This window comes from Scyliorhinus canicula, chromosome 5 (assembly GCF_902713615.1).
Source record: "Scyliorhinus canicula chromosome 5, sScyCan1.1, whole genome shotgun sequence".
In the NCBI taxonomy this organism is placed as follows: Eukaryota; Metazoa; Chordata; class Chondrichthyes; order Carcharhiniformes; family Scyliorhinidae; genus Scyliorhinus; species Scyliorhinus canicula.
In genome coordinates, this window is record NC_052150.1 from 39,817,056 (window position 1) to 39,842,993 (window position 25,938).

Consider the following 25,938-nt stretch of genomic DNA (forward strand, 5'->3'; position numbering starts at 1 on the left):
GGGGAAGATGTGCACGAGGTGACTCCCACTAGGATACTGGTCTTTTAGCCCTTTTTTCCCAGTTTCTGCAGGTATTTTTGTTTGAAAAACCCACTCGTGTAATGAACTCGGGCAACACGGTAGCATGGTGGTTAGCATAAATGCTTCACAGCTCCAGGGTCCCAGGTTCGATTCCCGGCTGGGTCACTGTCTGTGCGGAGTCTGCACGTCCTCCCCGTGTGTGCGTGGGTTTCCTCCGGGTGCTCCGGTTTCCTCCCACAGTCCAAAGATGTGCGGGTTAGGTGGATTGGCCATGCTAAATTGCCCGTAGTGTGTCCTAAAAAGTTAAGGTTAAGGGGGAGGGGTTGTTGGGTTACGGGTATAGGGTGGATACGTGGGTTTGAGTAGGGTGATCATGGCTCGGCACAACATCGAGGGCCGAAGGGCCTGTTCTGTGCTGTACTGTTCTATGTTCTATGTTCTAAATAAGGTGCCAACAAAGAGGAAATGTCCTGAAAAACCGGGGGGGACGACAGCCTGAAAGCAGACGTTTGTTGTCTGAATCGGAGACCTTTTGGGGTTCATCAGTGGAGAAAATGGTCGAAGCAGCTTCTGTAACTCTGGCCACTCCACTACGGGCCAAGGTGCTTACTGTCATCTTGGTGGTGAAATCTGAGAAGCAATGGTGGGTAGTGTCGGGGGACTTCTGCAAGTCGATGGCAGAGACCCTGGCTCCCATTTGGGTGGCATTGTAGAAGACCAACGGAAAAGGTAAAACCTCATGGCATTGCGATACACCACATGGCACCGCGATACAAGGCATGGACGTGTCTCTTTCAAGGCAGTGACTAGAATGGCCTCCTTCTGCACTGTTGATTCTATGATTTTATGATTTTTTTTGAATGCTGATGTGGTGTTTCTGCTGGTGACTCATTTGCGGGTCAGAGACCAGACAAACCTGTGGAAGGGGTGGGTGGGACGTTTTTCATTCCGGCTTTGATGGTAGGGCATGGGGCGTGGCAGTTTTAATCAATAAAAGGGTTAATTTCTGCTGTTAAGATCCTGCTGGACCCCAATAGTAGACAAGTTATTGTTTGTGGGTCTTTAATGGGCATCTTGGTGGTCCTGGTTCATGTCTACGCTCCAAACTGGGACGATACGGGTTTTATTAACAAACTCCTAGCCTCCATCCCTGATTTGGATTAACATCAGCTAATCTTGCAGGGGGGGGGGAGAATTTGGCCCTCGAGTCCGGCTCCTCCCAATGACCACTCTGGAGATGGGATATGGCATTGTTAGCGATTTTGCAAATTCATGTCCACTGCCTTGGGGAATACATTAAATTTAATAAAAGTGAGTTTATCTCCCCTTCTACATTGTGGGAAACCTTGAATGTGGTTATCAGGGGGGAGATAATTCCTACAAACTGTACATGGAAGGGACTGCGAGGGTTGAGCAGCAGAGGCTGGTGCACTCCATCCTTGAGGTCGACCATCATTACTCACTTGCCCAACCCCAGAGTTGCTGGCAAGCAGGAAAAAGCTGGAAACACAATTTCAACTACTATCAATGGGTTAGGTGGTGGGCCAGCTGTGGCATTCGAGGGGTGTATTTTATGAACATTTGGAGAAATAAATCGCCTTTTAGGTCATCAGCTGAGGTGGCAGGCAGCTTCCCAGGAGATTGTGCAGATAAAGGGACTCGAGTGGTAGCTTGGTGTCTGCCTCATTAAGGTCAATGTGGCTTTTGAAACATTTTATCGGGATCTCTATAGATCAGAGCTCCATATGGAGAGTTCAGCTATGATAGATTTTTTTGGATGGGTTATCAATCTCCGTGTTGGAGAGAGGGTAGGGAAGATTTGAAATCACTGTTGGGCCCAGAGGAAATTCAGAAATGTATTAAGTGCATCGACTATTTTCTAAATGGGGAATGCTGAGAAAATTAGAAGCATAAAGGGACTTGGGAGTCCTTGTTCACGATTCTCTTAAGGTTAACATGCAGGTTCAGTCGGGAGTTAGGAAGGCAAATGCAATGTTAGCATTCATGTCGAGAGGGCTAGAATACAAGACCAGGGATGTACTTCTGAGGCCGTATAAGGTTCTGGTCAGACTTGATTTGGAGTATTGTGAGCAGTTTTGGGCCCAGACTCTGAGGAAGGATGTGTTGGCCTTGGAAAGGATCCAGAGAAGGTTCACAAGAATGATCCCTGGAATGAAGAGCTTGTCGTATGAGGAACGGTTGAGGAATCTGGGTCTGTACTCATTGGAGTTTAGAAGGATGAGGGGGGACCTTATTGAAACTTGCAGGATACTGAGAGGCCTGGATAGAGTGGATGTGGAGAGGATGTTTCCACTTGTCGGAAAAATTTGAACCAGAAGATACAACGTCAGACTAAAGAGATGATCCTTTAAAACAGATGAGGAGGAATTTCTTCAGTCAGAGGGTGATGAATCTATGGAACTCTTTGCTGCAGAAGGCTATGGAGGCCAAATCACTGAATGTCTTTAAGACTGAGATAGATAGATTCTTAAATAATAAGGGGATCAGGCTTTATGGGGAAAAGGCAGGAGAATGGGGATAAGAAAAATACCAGCCATGATTGAATTACGGGGCAGACTCGATGGACCAAGTGGCCTAATTCTGCTCCTATGTTTTATGGTCTATTGGTTGATGCAGTCTAGTAAAGCTTCTGGCCCTGATGGCTTCCCATTGAGTTTTAAAAGAACTTTGCAGAACAATTGATTCCTCTAATTTCAAATACGTTTAATGACTCCTTGTCCCGGGGTTTGTTGCCATTACAATTGTGCAGGCCTCTTTTTCCCTTGGCCTTAAGAAGGACAAGGACCCTATGGAATGTGGGTCATATCGACCTGTTTCACTTTTGAACGTGAACGCTAAATTGCAAAAGTGCTGGCACTGCGGTTGGGAGTCCTGCCTCCCAGAAGTGATCTCTGAAGACCAAAAAGGCTTCAAAGTGTCAGCAATCGTCAGCTAATATATGTTGGCTATTAATGTTGTCCTCTTCCCCTTTTCAGTACCTGAGCTGGAGGTGATTGTTTCCCTGGACGGGGAAGAGCCATTTGATAGGTTGGAGTGGGGATCGCTTTATGAGATTCTTGGGAGGTTTGGACTTGGGCAAAAAGTTTATATCCTGGATTTGTTTACTTTATAGGGCTCCCACTGCTAGTGTTCACACAAATGCTTGAACTTGGGCCACTTGCTGTTGAATAGGGGCATGAGACAGGGATGTCCATTGTCTCCGCTCCTATTTGCTTTAGCGATAGCACCACTTGGAATAGTGCTCAGGCCTTCCAGTCAGTGGAGGGGTATAAATCGGGGAGAGGTGGAGGATAGGGTGTTCTTGTATGCAGATGATCTGCTTCTTTGTATTACTGACCCAGTATCCACTATGGATGAGATAATGAAGCTACTTAGGAGTTTCGTCTCTCTCTCTGGGTACAGGTTAAATTTGGAAAAGAGCGAGTACTTCCCGGTTAACCCCCCCCCCCCCCCCCCCCCCCCCCCCCCGGGGGAGGGGAGCTTATCTGGGGATATTAGTCTTTCACCTTGCCAGATTTAGCTTTCGTTATCTTGGAGGCCCACGATTGGGCCTCACTGCATAAATTAGTTATACAATTACATAGAATTACATAGAATTTACAGTGCAGAAGGAGGCCATTCGGCCCATCGAGTCTGCACCGGCTCCTGGAAAGAGCACCCTACCCAAGGTTAACACCTCCACCCTATCCCCATAACCCAGTAACCCCACCCAACACTAAGGGCAATTTTGGACACTAAGGGCAATTTATCATGGCCAATCCACCTAACCTGCACAACTTTGGACTGTGGGAGGAAACCGGAGCACCCGGAGGAAACCCACGCACACACGGGGAGGATGTGCAGACTCCACACAGACAGTGACCCAAGCCGGAATTGAACCTGGGACCCTGGAGCTGTGAAGCGATTGCGCTATCCACAATGCTACCGTGCTGCCCCAAATGGGGTCAAATCTGATCTGCAGAAGTGGGATTAAACCCCACCCCCCCCCACCCCCACTCTGAGAATCTGGAAGCAGTATAGACAGCATTTATAATTTAGTTCCATGTCGATGGTGGCCCCCATATGTAGTGATTGCCTCTTTTTGCCAGCGGGTTTATACTCGACGTTTAGGTCACAGGAGGTAAAGGGTTTGGGGACTTGTTCGTGGAGGGAAGGTTTGCCAGCTTTAAGGAGCTGTTGAAAAATTTCAACTCTTTGGTTTCAATCTGTTTAGATATTTTCAGATTCCCGATTTTTCAGATAAGGCTTTTCCCTTAGCAGCATCCCTTCCTCCCTGTTGAAGAGGACTTTGTCTTGGCCCGGTCTGGTGGGAGGAGCATTTTATGTATTTACGGCCAGATCCTATCAGCAGAGTCGGCTCCGTTGGATGAGGTGAAGGTGAAATGGGAGGATGAATTGGGTCCTCTCCTGGATGTTGAAGTGTGAAGCAAGGCTCTTCGCAGGGTCAACTCCACGTCCTCTTGCGATCAGCTTAGTCTGATCCAATTCAAGGTGGTGCACAGGGCTCATCTGACAAAGGCGAGGATGAGTGTTTTTTTTTTCCTCTGGGTGGGGGACAGGTGTGAGCGTTGTTCTCGTGGGGGCCATCTAACCACACTCCTATGTTCTGGTCTTTCCCAACGTTAGTGAGCTTCTGAGTCTCCTTCTGTAGCACCATATCAGAGAAAATTAACATTGATCTGAAGCCATGTCCGTTGACGGCTATTATCGGGGTATGAGACTTGCCCGTTCTGTGGACAGGGGTGAAGGTGGATGTCCTCACCTTTGCCTTGTTAATAGCCTGGGGATGTGTTCTGCTTGGGTGGAGGATTTCTGCTGCACCCAATGCCTCAGCTTCATGTCATTCTTACATTTGGAGAGGGTCGGTAGAAGAGTTCTACCTAAGATGGCAGTCATTCATTTCCTTTTTTAAAGAGTTAGTCACTGTCAGTTGTTAAAGGGTTTAGTTTAATGTTGGGTGGTTAAGTTAATTGGGGTTCTTCATTGTTTATTGTGTTATTTTTACATTGTAACTTAATTGTTTTAAAATATTTTGCTTATACAATTTTCAATATATATATTTTTAAAATAAGTATGTTTTCCCTAATTCAAGTTATCACACAACATTTTTGTTTGTAAAAAAAACAAGGATTTGACTTGCGATTGACTCAAGTCAACGACTGTATCAATTAGGAGCTGTTTATGTAGATAAGGTCCAAGTCCAGCAGCAACTATAGTTTCATAGATAGAATTTACAGTGCAGAAGGAGGCCATTCAGCCCATCAAGTCTGCACCAGCTCTTGGAAAGAGCACCCTACCCGAGCCCACACCTCCACCCTATCCCCATAACCCAGTAACCCCACCAAACACTAAAGGTAATTTTGGACACTAAGGGCAATTTAAGCATGGCCAGTCCACTTATCCTGCACATTTTTGGACTGTGGGAGGAAACCGGAGCACCCGGAGGAAACCCACACAGACACGGGGCGAACGTGCAGACTCCGCACAGACAATGACCCAAGCCGGGAATCGAACCTGGGACCCTGGAGCTGTGAAGCAATCATGCTAACCACTATGCTTCCATGCTACCCTAACTAGGATTCCAACTCCTCTCGAGTATCCCTACAGCCAGCAGACAAAGCAGTGCATCACCCAGTTTGATCAACTTTAAGATCTGTTGAATGGACATTTTCATAATGCACCAAGTGACTCTTTCCCAGAGAAACTGGTGGCTGCCAAAGATAGGCTGGCCCTGCTGAAACTATATTCATGACTGAATGAGGGATTCATCACACTGACACACTTAAAAAAAATTGCTCATGTACCTTATCAAATGTAGCTAGGGATTGGCAATGTGCCACCCACACCCAGAGAATGAATTTCAAAACTATCTTTTTTTTAGGGAAGTGCAGACTTCCATTCATAGAGCAATTTGAGATCTGCAGTTCAGATCCACATGTACTCGATGAAATGTTTCCAATTTGATCGTTTGTAATGGAAGACCGACTCCTTTAAAGTTCAAAATATGGAGAAAACGTTGAAATCAAAATGAATGTTGTGAATATGGAGAAAAACATTTTAGCGCTGAGTGCTGCAACAAATTCCTACTTCACAGCATTATTCAGAATATCTGAGGGATTTTTAAGTACACACCAAATGCCACGACCTACAGTTTCTTAGAAACCAATGTGGAAGTCAAGAGACTGATTCAGCATAGAGTAACCCATGTAAATCGTCGCCTTACAACCTACTGTGCGATTTAATGAGCTGCAGGAGTTCTTTTAAAATCTACTTTAATTTGATTTTAGTTCTTTATGCTGGACCACTCTGCTAAATCACGTAAGAGTGTTTGTCGTTAACATTACCATTGAGAAGTGTGCTGCAGCATTTGCAATGCCAGCTAATAAAGGCGACTGGTTTTCATAAAATATTCAGAGCAGCATTATGGAAATTATTTTTCTTCTCCATCAGCACATTTCAGTAACTTTTCTGCATTTTGAAAATGCATCAAATGTGCACAAAAGGTTATAATTTGTGCTACGGTGAATTTGTGTAATTGAAGTTGGGTTTAAAATGGAGCTACTGCAAAACTGAATAATATTTTGCTGTGCATGATTTAAAACCTGTAGACTGCTCTGAACTCAAAATTCATAAGTCCCCCATTCAGTATTTAATAGGTTTAAGTAATTAATGTTTAACAGAGAACATTATGTGAATCAGGTTATGCCTGAGACACAAATCTAAGCTCGATGGTTCTTGAAAAACAAAGTATTTTCAAGTCATAAAATAAATATGTTTGCGCATGAATCTCGAAACAAATTGTCAGAATAAAGAGCAGCATAATTCTGTTTTGCGGAGATGCAGGGGGCAAGTTCAGACCCCTGACTCTGTGCGACATTGCCAGTCTCACCTATGCTACCATGTGAAGACACAGGCCAGATGCTTTCACGCAAGGATGGAGAGAGTCACTTCTGGCCAGATGTTAGAGCAGCACGATAAGACAGCTGGGTACACTGTGCTTAATAGGAAAACAGCGCTGAGGAAAACAAGATGAAAAACACAAGTCTCTTGAAAAAAAAAACACAAGGAAATTGCAGAATATTTTCCATTGTGATATTGTCACTCAGTATTACAAAATGGACTAATGCCGTACTCGTTCATTGAAGGTTGGTTGCTGCTATGTTCGGGGCGGGGTCAGGTCCAGGGGGAATCCACTGATCACATTGTATTTTATCACAGTCTCCACCTCAAACTAAACTATGAGCTGTTGCATTGTGAGAAAGGGAAACAAAAATAAAACGGAAGCAGGTTCCCGTACAAACTAAAATGAGAGGGAAGAAAGATGAGCTATACCCTTAAAGCTTATTATTCAGTGTTGTTCAGAATAGCTTCCAAGCCGAAGTACCTTGAATGGAGCTGTTCTAATTTGCAATTACTTTCTAAGTCCGGGAGAAGAGGAAAATACAAGATGCAAGGCAACCTGCTTCCAACCCTCGCTGTTATATGAATGCTGCCAAGGACAGCTTGGCACGGGCACTGGAGGTGAATCTGAGGTCGGTGTTAACTAAATCCATCTCCGTGTCTCAGGTCTAGTCCCTTACCCCACCCCTGGTGACCAGGACCTTGTGCCTAGTCTCTTTCTCTAGCTCTACTTCTTAAGTCAAAAGGCCAAAAGGGTTTTATTAGTTAGCTTTGCTGCTTGGCACTGTTTAATGGTAATTTTTTTATTAATTAGTCTCTCTAATGAAATCACCAATTTATTGCTTTGCCGTATTTTTGGCTCAGCAAGTTGTTTGTTTTCTTCATACCTTAACTTTTTTTTTTTGAAATTCATGCTTTATGCTGTGCCAAACCAGATTTCGGCAGCTGCTGCTGGGATTCTGGCTGAAGCGATGCTCACAAGGAAACTCATTACTTTTTTGGAGGGCTGGCAAGTGAGGTTATTTTCACACCAATAGAAATGGGAAACGCTCACTGGGGAGGCGGTGGAGTAGTGGTATTGTCACTGGACTGGTGATCCAGAGACCCGGGGTAATACTCTGGGGACCCGGGTTCAAACCCCTCCACGACAGATCCAATAAACATCTGGAATTAAGGCTGAAGTTTTCCGGCCGCTAGGATTTACTGTTCCCGCCGACAGTGTACGCGGGATTCCAGTAGGCATGGGTAGCTTCAATGGGAAATCCCATTAAAAGCAGCGGGAGTAGAGAATCACGCCACCAGCAAACAGCCATGGCAACAGTTCTGTCATCACATTGAGGAAACCCTCCGTCGTGTTGTGTGGCACTGCCATTGTGCGAAATGGGATAGATTCAGAACAGATCTAGAAACTCAAGACTGGGAATCCATGAGGTGCTGTGGGCCATCAGCAGCAGCAGAATTGTACTCCGTCACAATCTAACTTGTCGCCTGCCATATTCTCCACTCTACCATTACCAGCAAGCCAGGGGATCAACCCTTGTTGAATGAAGAATGCAGGAGGGCATGCCAAGAGCAACATCAGGCATACCAAAAAATCAAGTGCCAACCTGGTTAAGCTGCAACACAGGATTGCTTACATGCCAAACAACACAGGCAGCAAGTGATTGACAGAATTACCGGGTTGGATCTAAGCTCTGCAGTCCTGCCACACCCAGTCATGAATGGTGGTAGACCATCGAACGACTCACTGAAGGCTCCTCAAGTATCCCTATCCTCAATGAAGGAGGAGCCCAGCACAATGCAAAAGATGAGGCTGAAGCATTCACAATAATCTTCAGCCAGGATGCCGAGTGAGTGATCCATCTCGGTTTCCTCTAGAGGTCCCCAGCATCACAGATGTCAGTCTTCTGCCAATTCGATTCACCCCACGTGATATCAAGGAATGGCTGAAGGCTTTGGATACTGCAAAGTCTATGGGCCCTGACAATATTCCGCAATAGTCCTGAAGACTTGTGCTCCAGAACATCCTGCACCCAGGAGTGTCCTGTATACACAAAGCAGGACAAATCTAACCCAGTCAATTATTACCCTATCAGTCTACTCTCAATTATCAGTAAAGTCATGGAAGGGGTCATCAACAGTGCTATCAAGCGGCACTTATTTAGCAATAACCTGCTCATTGATGCTCAGTTTGGTTTCCGCCAGCGTCACTCAGATCCTGACCTCATTACAGCCTTGGTTCAAACATGGATAAGAGAGCTGAACTCCAGAGGTGAGCTGAGAGTGACTGCCCTTGACATCAAGGCAGCATTTGATCAGGTGTGGGGAGGACACCTGTTCCTGGTGGTTGTCAGGATGATGGTCGCCCTGAATCCCACACCATGGGGTCCTTCCAGGCGCTGAGTAGGGAACTGGGATCTCTAAGATCTTGGTGCACTGGTGCATCTGCAGCATCACGCAGGCCCGATATGCCTGCTTGGTGCAATATATCAAATACAATGCAGATCGAACTACAAGGCTGCTCGGGCAGTGGGATTCATCGCCAAAATGCCTCCGGTCCAGGGGGTGATCAACGGGATGCATGTCCCCCAACGAGCACTGGCCCCTCATCTTCACAAACTGAAAATGGGCGGCACAGTGGTTAGCACTGCCTCACCGCGCCAGGGACCTGGAATCAATTCCTGCTTTGAGTCATTGTCTAGTTGTAAGTTTGTATGTTCGCCACGTGTCTGCGTGGGTTTCTTCTGGGTGCTCTGGTTTCCTTCTACAGTCCAAAGATGTGCGGGTTAGGTGGATTGGCTATGCTAAATTTCTCCCAGTGTCTAAAAGGTTAAGTGTTATGGGAATCGGGTTGAGGGGCTCTTTCAGAGGGTCGGTGCAGACTTGATGGGCTGACTGGCCTCCTTCTGCACTGTAATGATTCTAAGATTTTAAGAAAGGGGTTCCGCTCTACGAACTTGCAGCTGGTATGTGACCATGAGCTGCAATTCATGCATGGCAACGCCCCATATCCAGGCAGTGTGCATAGTCAACGGCTCCTGATACCTTTGAGGTGCATCCTGGGGTTGGCACTGTGGCGACAGGGGTTATCTGCTGCGGTCATGGCTGATAATGCCTACCGGAGGCCACAAACCGCTGCAATGATGCCCATGCAGCAATATTCTCATTTATACATAGGATTGTTGTTTGCAGTGCTTGTGATGTTCAAGTCTTTTGGGTGTTTCTGTTCCGATATTGCATTGGGCCAGGTTAAACGAAGCATAGCTGGTTGCGCAATATGAATGAACAAGTTGTGTGGAATTGCCTCACAAATCTATGGCTGAAAAGTGTATCATAATCAAACCTGAGCTCTCAATGACCGTTATTAGAGTACGAAATCCAAGAAGTTTTGCTAAGCCTATTGGACTCCCCTGTGACTAGGCTTTCCAATTCTAGGCACCGGAAAGATGAGAAAATTTCATGAAGGGTTTAGAAGAAATTTCCTCAACTCAAGGGATGAGGGATTGCGGTGAAGCTGGGGCTGTTCTCCTCAGAACATAGAAGCCTGAGGGGATTTGATTGAGGTGTAAAAAATTGTGACGTGTTTAGAGAGTAGAAATGGAAACTGTTTGCAATGGCTGAAGGATAATCAGGTGTTGCAGAGTTAATTTTATTGAAGTAGATTGGCGAAAGAGCCAGAGGCCAATTGAGGAAAATGTTTTGCACAAATAGTGGTGAGGATTTCAAATGCACTTCCCTCCCTGATATTGTGGCGGGTACTGATTCAAATCGATATTCAAAAGGAAATTGGGTAAATACTTGGAGAAAAAAGTATATGGAAAGAACAAGTGGTGGAAGTGGTGTTTTTCAAAATTAATTCATGGGTTGTGAGCATCCCTGGCTGGGCCAACATTTATTACCTATCCTAATTACCCCTGAGAAGGTGGTGGTGAGCCGCTGCCTTGAACCGCTGCAGTCATGAAGTGTCGGTACACCCACAGTGCCGTTAGGGAGGGAGTTCCAGGATTTTGATCCAACCACCGTGAAGGAATGGCGATACATTTCCAAGTCAGGATGGTGTGTGACCCGGAGGGGCACTCCTAGGTGGTGGTGTTCCCATGCATCTGCTGCCCTTGTCCTGCTAGATGACTATGGTCGTGGGTTTGACATGTGCTGTCTAAGGTGCCTTGGTGAGTTCCTGCAATGCATGTTGGAGGTGGATTCCCAGTCTCTGACTTGCGCTTGTAGCCACGGTATTTATCAGTTTGGTTTTTGTCCAATGGTTATCCCCAGGATGTTGATAGTGATGGATTCAGCGATGGTAATGCTTGAATGTCAAAGGGTGATGGTTAGTTTCTCTCTTGTTGGAGATGGTCATTGCCTGGCACTTGTGTGGTGCGAATGTGACTTTACCTGTCAGTTCAAATTACACATTTTTCAGGTCTTGCTACATTTGATGTGGGGATACCGGCGTTGGACTGGGGTGAGCACAGTGAGAAGTCTTGCAACACCAGGTTAAAGTCCAATATGTTCGTTTCAAACACTAGCATTCGGAGCGCTGCTCCTTCCTCAGGTGAATGAAGAGGTATGTTCCAGAAACATATATATAGACAAATTCAAAGATGTCAGACAATGCTTAGAATGCGAGCATTTGCAGGTAATCAAGTCTTTACAGATCCAGAGATAGGGGCAACCCCAGGTTAATGAGGTGTGAATTGTCTCAAGCAGACAAGATCCCGAAAGGGCGACAGATCACAAACCCATTCAAGTCGAAATCCTACGAACTGCCCTGGCTTGAGACTTGCTTTATGTGTGCTGGACACACTTGGCAATTTTCCACATTGCCTGGTAAATGCCAGTGCTGTAGCTGTACTGGAACAGCTTGGCTCTGGGTGCAGAAGGTTCTGGAGCACAGGTCTTCAGTACTATTGCTGGTAGGTTTGACTGAATTTGTTTTCAGTGCTGATTTGATGGGCTGAATAGTCTACTGTGCTGAACTACTATTCTCTTGGAACCAAAGCACATCACAAAGGCATTTGACAGAAGCTGTTTGAGGCCTGAAAGAAGGGATCTGGGGGAGTATGGGGCCCAGAGGTGTTGTAAGCAGCAAGGCCCATGTTTTTCTCCCTGGCTCTGCTGCCTAGTTGTTGGCACGTGTCCCAGTGGTGGTGGCAGGAAGCCTGCATTAACATGGTGATGAACACCGATTTCAGTGAATTAAAATTGATCTGGTACATTTAAAAATGCAATGCGCCCTCAGCCCTGAACCGATACTTCTGAATGACACTGAGATGCTCCAGTCCCTGGAGTGGAGCTGGAACATCTGACCGCCTGTCTTGATGGCAAATACCAAGTCACAGCTGAGATTAGATCTACTTTTTGAAATCCCTCAGTTGAGACAGACCTGGCTGGATCGCCATCGGTTTGTGCCACTTGTTGATGAAGCTGAAGTTGATTTCTTTTTTTCATTTTAGTTGACTTTCACTTTTTCTAGTTCTGGTTCTGTTTTATGACCTTGGAAAACCTGTCTTATCGATATGCACGTGCATATACACTGGAACTCTTCAATCTTGAATGCTTGGGAACAGGGATTTTAGAATTTTCTGAATTAAAGAATAATGTTAGACTGCCTAACCACAAACGTGTGAACCGGAAATAATGTTACTGAGACATAAAACACACCAGAACTAGTGTTAAGACACAAAAGTGTCTCTCTTAAAACCCATTGATTTTAAAAATAGGGGTTGGTCAACTAATGCACAGGAATCTAGAATAAAATTCAGTATCGTCAACAGTTAACCAATACACACCCCTTGATGAATATTCTTCAACGCTCCGAAATCCCAATGTATTCATGGTATATATGCGAAGACACGTGCAGTTATCTCAAATTCTCACCCAACCGGTACCCTCCAAATCAGTGCTTCCCAAGCATTGTGGGGCCTGCTGAAAAGAATTCTCGACAACAGGTATTTCTGGATTTCGGGGTTCTGGACTTCGAGAGGTTACAGTGCATTTCAATGCTCAATGATAATTCCCAGATTTAATTGTATTTTGATTCAGCGAGTAATGAAGGTGAAACAAATAACCTGCTGGAGGATGATTGAAATGTTGAAGCCAAGACCATTTGGGAAACCCTTGACCAAGCATTTGGGGAAAAGAATAATTATATGCCACTGATTATCTCTGTGCAGCTACGTGACAGTGGGCTGGGAGTTGTGCCAGGTTTATCTGCTGAAATTAAATTTTAATTGTATCTCTTGCACCTTGTGTTGCTGCTATATTAATGCACAGTCTCTTTAGGCACACACGGCCAACAATAGGATAGGGTCACATAGTTAGCCACCTGTAAAACTTTTCATGCCATCAGCAATTTAGTCATTGCAATTTTGCACACTCACCAGGGCAGGAAAATCCAGACAAATACACAATTTACCTCCCATTCCTCCCTGCTTTAAATCCTGCCTCACTGTTTTCTCTTCTGAGCCTTGCACGTACAATGAGCATTCTTCACATGACTTTACGTTTGTAAAAGCCTGGATCACTTTCCTTTCTATTCCTCCATCCCGCACACTGTGACCTGCACTTTTCAACTTGCTATGTACGCAGAATTATCCCTTCCTCGTGTTCTTCTCCTCTCACTCTCTTGTGTTACCCTCGGAGCCAGCAGGGATCATTTTGACTTTGAAGTTAAGAGAGCAGCTGATTTCATTCATTATAGCTCAGAGTGGTTCATACAGTTCAAGAGTAATGAATGGGGCAGTTTTGACTTTGGGCGATAGTGTAAATCGGACATTGTCAGATCAGGTGCTCCTTCTACATGACTCCAGATGAAAGGGATTCAGCGTGCAAGCAACGGAAAGCAGATGTGTTTGATGTTGTCTCCATTCCTCCTCCACTCTGCCGCCCTCCCCCCGCCTTTGCTCTTTTTGTTTCTCTTTTTTTCTCTTCCTCCTTTTCAGCTGCTGGTTATATACCTGGCAGTAATAAGAATTTCCTCATGATCGCACGGGTGTGCAGCAAGTAATGAACCACAGTGAATCATGTCAAGCACTCTGACAATTAATGGCAGGCAGTGGAAATGTTTTTTTTATTACTTTATCTGAGTTACAAAGCCAGGGCTCAGAGTGTGAATCAGAGGCAAGCCCCAAATCCAGCTCCTTGCCTGCTCCAAAAACCAATTCAAATTGAATCCAATTCATGGTCCCCACAAGAGAGACATACCAGATCTGAGCTAAAAGGCTCAATTTTACGCTCGATCTTAGCCAAAAAGGCCGCGAAGCGATGGCAGTGGAAATGTTTAACCATCCAGTGGTCTGCTCGATGATGTTTTGTCTATCTACACGGCTTCAGCTATATACAGGCAGTCCGCGTGCGCTTGGATCATGCACTGGTATTATAAGCCAGATGGTCACCCTGTAGCTACCTGTTGATGACTCAAATGCAGATGGTGCAGCGGGCTGCTGCAGAATGAAGGCATCATGACTGGGCATTGACCTGCATGATACACGGAGTATATTTGTGCAACATCGATGTTGTGGAATCCTTTCTGGTTGCAATGTATCTCAGAATGTACATCTGGCGTCTGCAAAGTAACGTGTGCGCAGTCAACTTCACCTTGCACCATGAGGAAGCAACCAATCATGATGAAGATACTTGCTTGCTCTGCCTACTTCTCTTTGGCAAGGGTGGGGTGAAATTATTTTAGCTGACTTAGAATACAGAGCCTCAGTGATATCCTCCCTTATGCAACAATGGACGGCAAACTGGGAAATGAAGCAAATGTTGGCTGCTGGAAGGAGCCAAATGTATAATGGGGCCTCACGGTAGCATGGTGGTTAGCATCAATGCTTCACAGCTCCAGGGTCCCAGGTTCGATTCCCGGCTGGGTCACTGTCTGTGTGGAGTCTGCACGTCCTCCCCGTGTGTGCGTGGGTTTCCTCCGGGTGCTCCGGTTTCCTCCCACAGTCCAAAGATGTGCGGGTTAGGTGGATTGGCCATGCTAAATTGCCCGTAGTGTAAGGTTAATGGGGGGATTGTTGGGTTACCGGTATACGGGTTACGTGGGTTTAAGTAGGGTGATCATTGCTCGGCACAACATCGAGGGCCGAAGGGCCTGTTCTGTGCTGTACTGTTCTATGTTCTATGTTCTATGTATAAATGTTCGTGGGCAAAGTCACCTGCACAGCCACTGGCGATGCCTTCTGTCTCTGCCCTGAGGCTGCAGGTCAAATCACAACAGATGACTGGTCTTAGTAAGTTCCTCTTTGATGAAGGGGAAACACACTGCTGAGGTTAAAGTTGACGAATTGCCCCTGAAGATTCTGGGCAGGTATGGGCTCCTGTGGGGGCCATTCTCCCCATCCCTCTTTGAGACGTTTATCCTGGATTGGGTCATCTCATTCTCACTAGTGCTGCAAGACTATGCCTGTATTCACTGGGGTTGAGCAGGGATCTCATTGAAACGTACAAAATTCTGACAGGGCTGGACAGACTGGGTCAGGAATGATGTTCCCTTAGCTGGGGGACAATGGGTCACGTCTCAGGTGGGCCATTTAGGACTGAAATGATGAGAAACCTCTTGATTCAGAGGATGGCGAACCTGTGGAATTCTCTACCACAGCAGACTGTGGAGGCCAGGCCATTCAATATGTTAGAGAAGGAAACAGATAGATTTTGCGACACTAAAGACATCAAGAGGTATGGGGAGGAGTATGGCGTTGAGATGGAGGATCAGCTGTGGCAGAGCAGGCTCGAGGAGCCTAATAGCTACTCCTATTTCCTAAAGTATAGCCACTATCAAAATTAAATTTTGTGATTGTAGCGACAACATAATCTAAAGTGAGAGTCATAAAGAAAGAAAGAAATAAAACAAAAGACTTAGGGAGGTGGACATTCAGTGTGGCATATTGAAGCAGATTTACCATTGCAGTAAAAGTGCAAAAGTTTTCATTTTTGTCTGACACTGCTGTGGGAGGTCGGCTAGTGTGAAGATTTTGAAAAGTTTTTTTTTAACCATTGGAACCTGAGAACAGTCGGGGATGAGAGAAGGCGCATTCAGCCCCTCAAAGTCTATCTCTCTATTGCATTCATTCACTTTACATTGCTTCCAAATATGCTTTGACAGGTTCCAAAGTGTTCTCATCCTCGCATTTAGAGAGGGCCCAAGGGAACATTGCAGGACATTGACATTGCACAGGCTGAACCCAGAAAGTATTGGCATTGACAACTATTTCATGGAAAGGGTGGGGTCTCTGGGATAGGAATAGAACTGAATCGCGCAGTATCGACCACAAAACTTGTTAATTTTATACACTTTTAATTATTTGTAGGCATCCCGAAAATGTAATTTAAATAATTCACAAGAAAGCTTTCAACTTTCCCATCCGGCAGAAGCTGGCCAATTCTCTGGATAAATTGAAAATTTATTTGTGGATTATTTAAATTTTTTATAAGTTTGTCTTTTTAGCTGTGCGTGTAGTTGGCTGACTCAGGGATCAACCTGGCAGCTAAAAGAAATTGGGAGTAGGAAGAGGGAATTGAATGATTTGAAAAATCAATTTACGGCAATTGCTGTTTCATCATGAAGGGTCGACACCTGAAACATTAACTTGTCAGTTCATGCTCCTCCTATTGACTGAGTGTATCCAGCAGTTTCTGCTTCTGTCGCTCATTTACGAACTGCAATTTAGGGGGAATAACAGGGACTTGATCCCTCAGCCTTGTGCTAGTGATGAATGCTTTGTAAATGTAACTGTTTATCAGCTGATTACATTTAGGCAATCAAAGTTAATTGTTAAGAATCTTTTACTTTTCAACTTTTCTTTTTGCTTAACGGATATGTGCCACCTCCAAGGTGCGATATTGATTGAATGGTAGATGTAAGACTTAATTATGTTGGTCCTGCATACTTATGAGGTCCCTCTTGACTGTTTCTTTTCCAAACTAATATGTTTGAAGTTCAAGTGGTCAAAGGTAGAGTTCTCATAGCATCGGAATTGGGAGCATCTACTAACTCCCTTGAACAACTATAATTATTTATAAGTAACTGTTTTGAGCAGCGGGGTTGGTTGGAAGTCTCTGCTGGTGACAGCTACTAACAGGTAATAACTCTTTGTTTCCTATTCTATTGGCAATTCTTCATTACCTTTTATGCTTTGACATTGCATTTTTTTTTGCTGAAAAGAGAGACATGTTGCCAAAGTTTTTCATCTCACACTCATCAGGAAAAACACAAGAATGCTAAATTTTAAACTATCACAGAAATTTGTAATACAGGAGAAAGTAGCGCTGATTGGTTGGTAAGCCAACTTTGATTGACAAAGGCAATTTAGGTGTTTTTTTGGATCTGTCTTCATTGAACTTATGAACTTAGCAACTCATGCAGTTGAGTTCAGTTTTAATGACATCATGTATGTGCAAGATGGTGTAGCCATGGGATCCCATCTAGGTCCGGCTCTCACTAATGTTTTCCTTGGTTTCATTGAGAAATGTGTTTTTGATGCAATGAACCCTCACCTCCTACCCCGTGCATTGTAAATCTCACGAGAGGTCACTGAGTCGAGTGTGACAAGACTATTCAATCACGCCTGAGATAAGTGCGGCCTTGGCAGGGCAGTTGCCCATTGAGGCCAAAAAAAACGACAGAGTCCCATTTGATAGCTGGGCCGTTCTCGGTGCTGCAGGCACCAAGAAAGAACCCGCTATACACGCCCGAAACAGGACTCTGTTTTTTGCACATTAAATCGCGCCCAACAATTGCTGATTACTCAGCCGCCACCACCAAAGGGAGGAGAACCCTATCCAAAATGAAAAAAATCAACATGGGAATATGCATGGTGGAACTGTGGTGGGAAAAACAAGAGACGTCCCTATTGTTTGTTTGCAAAAAGTGTCAGGGACCCCCGTCCTCCCTCCCCCGCCACCTGAGTCATAAAAGAAGACACAAACCTGGCCATCCCAGATGGAACAAGATATTTAGGCTTGGAATGGTCCAATCTCGGGTCCAAAACATAGTTCAGGTCCACCTAAAGTACGCTGATGTAAGTCAAGGTGCGGAATTCTCCGCTCCCGCGAAAAATCGGGAAGGTCGCCGTGAACTCGGCCGAGTTTCACGACGGCCTCGGAGGCCGCTCCTCGCACCTAATTCACCCCCACCCGGGGGGGCTAGGAGCGACGCTCCGTAAATCTCGGCCGCCGGGCCTTGACGCTTGCGTCAGGGCAGCGCGCCGAGAATGACGCGATGACGGCGCCTATGTGATGTCAGCCGCGCATGTGCAGGTTGGCCGGCTCCAACCCGTGCATGGACGGCTGACGTCACGACGGCTGATGGCTCCAACCCACGCATGCGCGGTTGCCGTCTTCCCCTCCGTTGCCCCGCAAGACGTGGCGGCTTGATCTTGCGGGGCGGCGGAGGGGAAAGAGTGCGTCTCTCGGAGACGCCGGCCCAACGATCGGTGGGCACCGATCGCGGGCCAGTCCCCTCCCAAGCACGGCCGTGGTGCTCACTCCCCTCTCCACCCCCCACAAGCTTCAAACGAGCATTTGGCGCCCATGTTCACGACGGCAGCGACCAGGTGTGGTTGCCACCGTCGTGAACCGGTCGGGAAGGGCGGGCTGCTCGGCCCATCCGGGCCAGAGAATCGCCGGTCGCCGTGAAAAACGGCGACCGGCGATTCTTCCGAGCGGCGGGGTGGGAGAATCGCAGGGGGCGCCGGGGGGCGTGTCGTGAGTTGCCAGCCCTCCCGCAATTCTCCCACCCAGCGTGGGGAGCGGAGAATTCCGCCCAAGGTTCAGGAGGGAGTTAATAAAATTTGCATCATTCCAGTTCAGAGCATAAACGTTGACCATGGCTAGCGGGTGTTCGACAGGGAGCCACAAACAATAACATATCGATCACTGGGGTCGGCTGTAATCTGAGAGGAGGAAAACTGGACTAATTAAAATAGCCGTACCCTTGGCCCTGCCATCAAAACCGGAATGAAAATCTTGCCCGACCTACTCCTCGCACAACCTAGTTTGTTCCCTGGAATGTAAGTGGGTCTCCTGCAAGAAAACAACATCGGAGTTTAAGCTCTTAAGATGGGCAAATTCCCTCGACCATTCTACTGGGCCATTAAAACCTCTAGCATTCCATGTTATCAAATGGATTGGAGGTCTCCCACCACCCCTCACTCTGCAATCAACCATTTTCCCGCCAAGAGAAATCAACCAAGCGACACTGAATAGATAAAGCAAAAAGATTCTCCCAAGATGGTCACTAAGCCTAGTCAGAAGCCTGGACAAAGGAAAGCCAGATACCATCAGCAACTGATCCCAACCCCTACCCCACCCTTCCCCCTTCCCATCTCAAAAGCGCCATCGCCATTGAATGTGACCACATCGAAAAGCAAATAAAACTGTGGCAAACAAAGACTTATCCAAAAGCTAAAACCGACATTTAACAAAACCACACCGACCAAAAACTCAAAGCTAATTTTTTAAAAGCTGTAATAATAAGCTGCAGTGAACTTAAAACCACTGCTGTTGACTAACCCCTTAGTTAGCAGGGAGACCCCCAACTGGGGAAGAATAAATTTAAAAGAACAAAGCCCCATTTAACTTGCATCACCCCACTAGTGACTAAATCTCGCGCCAATCAACAACATTGAAAAGAGAAAGGAAACAATGGGCGGGAATCTCCGAAATGGAGACAGAGTGTTTGCGCCGTCGTGAACGCCGTCGCGTTTCATGATGGCGTGAAATGGGCGCAGGCACTACCGCTTCTGGCCCCCGGCGCTGGAGCAGCTCACGCCACTCCAGCCGACCTACCCGGCGGCAACTGGGCGCCGCGCCAACCTGCGCATGCGCAGTCGGGCCGCGCCAACCCGCGAATGCTCGGGGGACTTCTTCAATGCGCTGGCCCTGATGTAACATGGCGCGGGGGTTATGGGGCTGGCCGCGTAATAAAATAGGGCCGGGGCTGGAGAGGCCGGCCCGCCGATCGGTGGGCCCCAATCGCGGGCCAGACCCCATCGGAGGCCCACCCCTGGTGAAGGAGCGCTTTTCCCCGCCCCACTGGCCGTCCTCCCGTCCCTGCGCGCAGAGTTGCTGCCGGCTGCGAGCAGGTGTGAACGGCGCTGGCAGGACTCTGCCCTTTCCGTGCGGCCGCTCGGCCCATCAAGGCCGGAGAATCAGCGGCCCGGCCGCGGACAACGGCCTGCGACCGGCGCAAATGGCGCCGATTCTCCGCTCCGTGGAGAATCCCCTGCCAGCATAGGACCGGCGCCGCTGGAAAAAATGGCGCGAACGCCGCTTCTCCCATACGGTGCGGCATGGGAGAATCCCGCCCAATATATTAATATAAAAGAACCCCAAGTATTAAAGAACATCAAATCTAATCAATGGCGCTATAAACACAATCAACCCAAAAACAACGAAAATCAAGAAATACAAACAGTACAAAATTCCTATTAACAGAGCCATAACCAAATTACATATCACACAACTTGTGCCTTTTAACAAAAGAGTCTGCATCTTGGTGGATCTTTAGAACGAGGCTTTGGTCAAAGTGATCAATGGGTCCGGTTTAATTCAGGCGGGGATGCAAATCCACCTTCACCCGCCATTTTGAGGAACATGTCTGAGAAATATTCCATGGGGGAATGCCCTCGATCCCCTCTGGTAACCCCACAATCCAGATGTTCTGCCCCCAGACCTGTTTTCCAGGTCATTCAATTTGGTTCTTAACGATTTATTGGTTTCAATCGCTGAAATCAGATCAGACTCCAGAGTGACAATCCGATCACCATGATCTCCGTGCCCTTAATTGTGACTGCATGGAGTTTGAACGTATTATAGATTTTTCCAGAACTGCATGAATGGTTGGCATGGAGCAGTTTGGGCGAAAGGCCTGTCTTCGTGCTGTAGATTCTATGATTCTATGAATGGGGCCAAAGCCTCATCAATTGACCTTTTAAGGTCCACCGAAACGGTAGCACAGTGGCTAGCACTGTGGCTTCACAGCACCAGGGTCCCAGGTTCGATTCCCCGCTGGGTGACTGTCTGTGTGGAGTCTGCACGTTCTCCCCGTGTCTGCGTGGGTTTCCTCCGGGTGCTCCGGTTTCCTCCCACAGTCCGAAGACGTGCTGGTTAGTGAATTGGCCATGCTAAATTGCCCTTCGTGTCCAAAAACGTCAAGCGGTGTTTTGGGTTACGGGGATAGGGTGGAAGTGAGGGCTTGAGTGGGTCGATGCAGATTCAATGGGTCGAATGGCCTCCTTCGGCACTGTATGTTCTATATTTTGGCAGTGTTTCTGGAACTCCTTCGCCAAAATACTAGTGACAGCCTTGGCAGTTAGTGAAGTGGACGGAGAGGAAGAGCTGTACCGCCATCTTACCTCCTGTTGAGCTCGAGAGGCTTCCAGCACCGTTGATGGGTTTCTGATCAAAATCATCTTGGCTTTGTTTTCTCTGGGCATCTCAGCAGAGAGAGAACTCTACCCTGTTAATTTTCATGAGTTTCCAGGGAGTAAACAACCCGCAGTGCCAAGAGAAAAAGAACAGTTCTCCTGTGGTAGCCACCTTAGAACATAGAACATAGAACAGTACAGCACAGAACAGGCCCTTCGGCCCTCGATGTTGTGCCGAGCAATGATCACCCTACTCAAACTCACGTATCCACCCTATCTCCGCAACCCAACAACCCCCCCCCCCCCCCTCTAACCTTACTTTTTAGGACACTATGGGCAATTCCCGCACATCTCACCCCCCCACCCCCAAATCTTTCAAATTAGATAGTGGGTGGGATTTACCACTCAACCCGCCACGAGAGAGGGGGCCCACCATTGGCCGTTAACAGGATCTTCTCGTTCCACTGTTGTTGACAGGGTTTCCCGTTGAATGCATCCTTCGACACCGGCAAACCCGTGGCAGGAGTGCACTGTCAGTGGGGGGACTGGAAGATCTCGCCAGCGTGAATGGCCGGAAAGTTCCAGCTGGTAAATGGAGGTCCCACCTCCCCTCAAAGGTTGGATGTAAAAGACCCTGTGACTCGATTTTGAAGAAGATTGGGGTGCTGGTCAATATTTATCCCTTAAACCAACAACTAAAAACAGATGACATGGTCATTATCCCATTGTTTGTGTAAGCATTCTGTGTGCAGACTGACTGCCCACATTTCTGCATTAAAGCAGTAACTCCACTTCAAACATATATACTTCATTAGCCATGAAGTACCACATCCTGGGCTGTGAAAGATGCTTTATCAAGGCAAATCTTTTCGGAAATATTTTTCAGTAACAGAATGCATGAGCGTGAAAACAAATGAACATTTTGGACCTTGGTAGGCAAGAGTTTTCATCAATTTGATGGAAGTTCAAAGGTTAAAATATTGGAACAACATTAACAATTTTCTAGTCTTACAGCATCATTCCGTGCATAATGAGCGGTGAAAAATCTCTGCTGCAACCCTCTACAATTTATCCTGATTTCTTTAAGAACACTTGGATGCCTTCCACTTGGGCCTTGTGCCTTATGAATATTTAACCACTTCTGTATTTTAGTATTGCTTTAGTAGCACCACCGATCTTTTAGTGATTTTATTCATTGAGTACTTGACCTATACAGACAAGGAAGATTTCAGGTTCAATCCCCTGTGTAACAGTTTGTTTTTTTTCATTCACAGTGTCACATCTCTCAATGGTTTGTTACCAGTTCACACCAGTGCATTTTGTTCCCTAACAGCAGGCTATCTTTCCTGTCTTTTGTCCTCTCTATTACCTTATTTTCAGTAATCTGCTCAGTGGACTTAGTCTTCAGCTTTGCATGAAAGTGATGCATGTTCCCCCCGCAAACCAAGTGGACACAGACTAATATTACTAATGTGTTTTAAAGCGCTAAATTCCTTCGATCAGAATGTCTTCAAATGGAATATACAACTTACTTTGGGTTTATTAAACAAATTATCTGTCCTGGCTTAGTAAATTCAGCATTGTTTAAAAAAAAACAGCACCAGAATCTTGTATATGTTCCACCTCTCAACAAGTCAACCTTTTATCTGAGTGGTACAGGAATCCAGAAGGACATTCAGCACTTAACCTCTTCGGTCTCACAATCAATACCTCTGTTTCGCTTAATTTGTAGAAACATTTGTTGAACATAACTCAACATGCATGTACACAGTTAACAATGGTGGGTGAGATCAATGCCGCATTATGGTACATTTAGCAATCAGCATTTTTGTTTCTTATGTGTTGGGTCAACACATTTTCACGTCAAAGGGAATTAAAGCAAGCAATATGATCTCAAGGACGTTGTGTACATGGACAGACCAGGTGTTATGATGCTTGGATTGTTTGTTTCACAGCCAGCAAAAGACACAGCATCTTCCCTGGAGTAGGGTGGGGAGATTTGTCTCGGGCTCCCATTCCCGATCACTACCCAGCAACGCAAACTGGAAGCACCACACACACAGTTGTTGGTGGAGGCCGAATTGTAATTGGCTGTAATCTTTCCCTTGGCTAATTAGCTTTCTAGTAATCCTCATTAAAACTCTAGTAAAGAATATATGCTTGGGTGATGTATAAGAGGGAATCTAAGTTGGGGGAGGTGGCTGATTAGTGGTATTGTCATTCGACGAGTAATCCAGCTACCCTGGGTAATGCTCTGGGGACCTGGGTTCGAATCCCAGATGGTGGAATTTGAATTCAGTAAAAATCTGGAATTAAAAGTCTAATGGTGACCATGAAACCATTGTCGATTGTCATAAAAACCCACCCGGTTCACTAATGCCATTTAGGGAAGGAAATCTGCCATCCTTGCCTGGTCTGGCCTACATGTGATACCAGACCCACGGAAATTTGGTTGACTCTTAAATGCCCTCTGAAATGATCTAGCAAGCCTCTCAGTTCAAGGGCAGTTGGGTATGGGCAGTGAATGCTGGCCTAGCCAGGGACCAGCACGTACCATGAATGAAAAAATAAAAAGTAAATAGCTTGTGAAGCTGCCCACCAGCAAAGCTTCAATCACTTCTGGAGTCTGTAAGTTTAGGGGCGATTCTGTGAAGAAAGCAGGGAGGGTGAAGAAAACAGGCAAGGAGAAGGTATAAATGATTGAAGTCTGTGCTCCCATGACATCCCTGTAGCATTTGACTAAATGTGGCATTAAGAAGCCTCAACAAAATTGAAATCAATGGGAATCAGGAGTGGAATTCCTCCATTGGTTGGAGTCATACCTAACGCAAACAAAGATGGTTGTGGTTGTTGGTGGTTCAGGACATCACTGCAGGAATTTCTCAAGATGGGGTTCTCAGCCCAACCATCTTCATTGACCTTCCCTCCATCGTAAGTCAAAAATGGGAATATTTGTTGATAGTTGTACAGTGTTTAGTTCCATTCGCAACTCCTCAGATACTGAAAGAGTCTATGCCTGCATGCAGCAAGACTTGGATAACATTCAGGTTTGGGTTGATAAGTGGCAAGTAACATTTGTATACCGCAAGTGCCAGGCAATGACCATCTCCAACAAGAGAAAATGTGAACCATCCTCCCTTGACATTTAATGGCATTATCATTACTGAATCCTCCACTATCAACAGCCTGGGCATTACCATTGGCCAGAAGCTGACTTGGACGAGCCATATAAATGCAGCAGCTACAAGAGCAGGTCAGAGCCTGGGAATTCTGTAATGAGTAACCCGCCTCCTGACTTCTGACTTCTGAAAGCTTGACCACCAACTGAAAGGCACAAGGCAGGTTTGTAATGGCATACTCTCCACTCGACTGGTTGGGCACGGCTCCAACAACATTCAAAGCTCAACACCATCCAAGACAAAGCAATCTGCTAGATCAACGACACATCTACCACCTCAAACATTTATTCCCTCCACCACCAGTGCACAGTGGCAGCAGCATGTACCATATACATGTTGTGCTGCAGCAAGTCTCTAAGGATCCTTCAACAGCACATTCCAAACCAATGACCTCTACCACCTAGTAGGACAAGACCTCCAGAGGAATGGGAACACTATCACCTACAAGTTCCTCTTCAAGTCACACACCATCCTGACATGGAACTAGATTGTCGCTGCATCAACATGCAGAAACCCGCTCCCTAACAGCACTCTGGATGTACCTACACCACATGTTCTCCAGTGGTTTAAGAGGGCAGCTAGGGATCGGCAATAAAGGCTGGTTTGCCAACGATGCTCCTGTCTCATGGATCAATGAAAAAAATGAACATGCTGATGCGATTCCTCTCCCAGCTGAGTTGAAGGAGACTTCAACTATTTTGTTGGTATCAGTTTTTTAATTTTTCCTGGAAGATGTCCATTTCCCCTGCAGTCCAGCATCATTTTCAGCCAGATGAGATTGTGGTCCAAGAGTCCTTGATATCACGATGACCTGTCATTCCGTTGAGCTATTTTGTTTAAGGAATGTTTTCCTCTTTCCCCCCCAGCCAGGAACAAGGCTTTCCGTGATCAGGTTTCATTTAAACAAGCCTTTCAGGCTCCTAAGGCAGCAAATTGAAAAGCCCGTACTGCTTGGGGAAATGGCAGCAACGTGCATTTGGTTTGTTTTCATTTGTTTAAAGACCAAATTATGCAAGGTTTTTCATAAAACCCTTGATACACCAAAGGCTGCCAGCAGAAACTGACCTCAGCCACTCCATTTGAAATTCTTCTGAGCCCCACTGTTTTGTTCCAAGCGTTTTGAGAGATCAGCAGTTTATTTGTAGTATCCATGTGTGTTCATAGAATTGATCATAGAATTTACAGTGCAGAAGGAGGCCATTCGGCCCATCGAGTCTGCACCGGCTCTTGGAAAGAGCACCCTGCCCCCTACCCAAGGTCAACACCTCCACCCTATCCCCACAACCCAGCAACCCCACCCAACACTAAGGGCAATTTTGGACACTAAGGGCAATTTATCATGGCCAATCCACCTAACCTGCACATCTTTGGACTGTGGGAGGAAACCAGAGCACCCGGAGGAAACCCACGCACACACGGGAAGGATGTCCAGACTCCGCACAGACAGT

The 25,938-nt window shown here is 46.3% G+C and overlaps 1 protein-coding gene across 3 annotated transcripts in view; it reads left to right on the forward strand.

Moving 5' to 3' along the window:
* LOC119965930 (doublecortin domain-containing protein 2-like) overlaps positions 1-25,938 on the forward strand; it is a 240,548-nt gene that overhangs the window by 142,225 nt on the left and 72,385 nt on the right. The window lies entirely within an intron of this gene.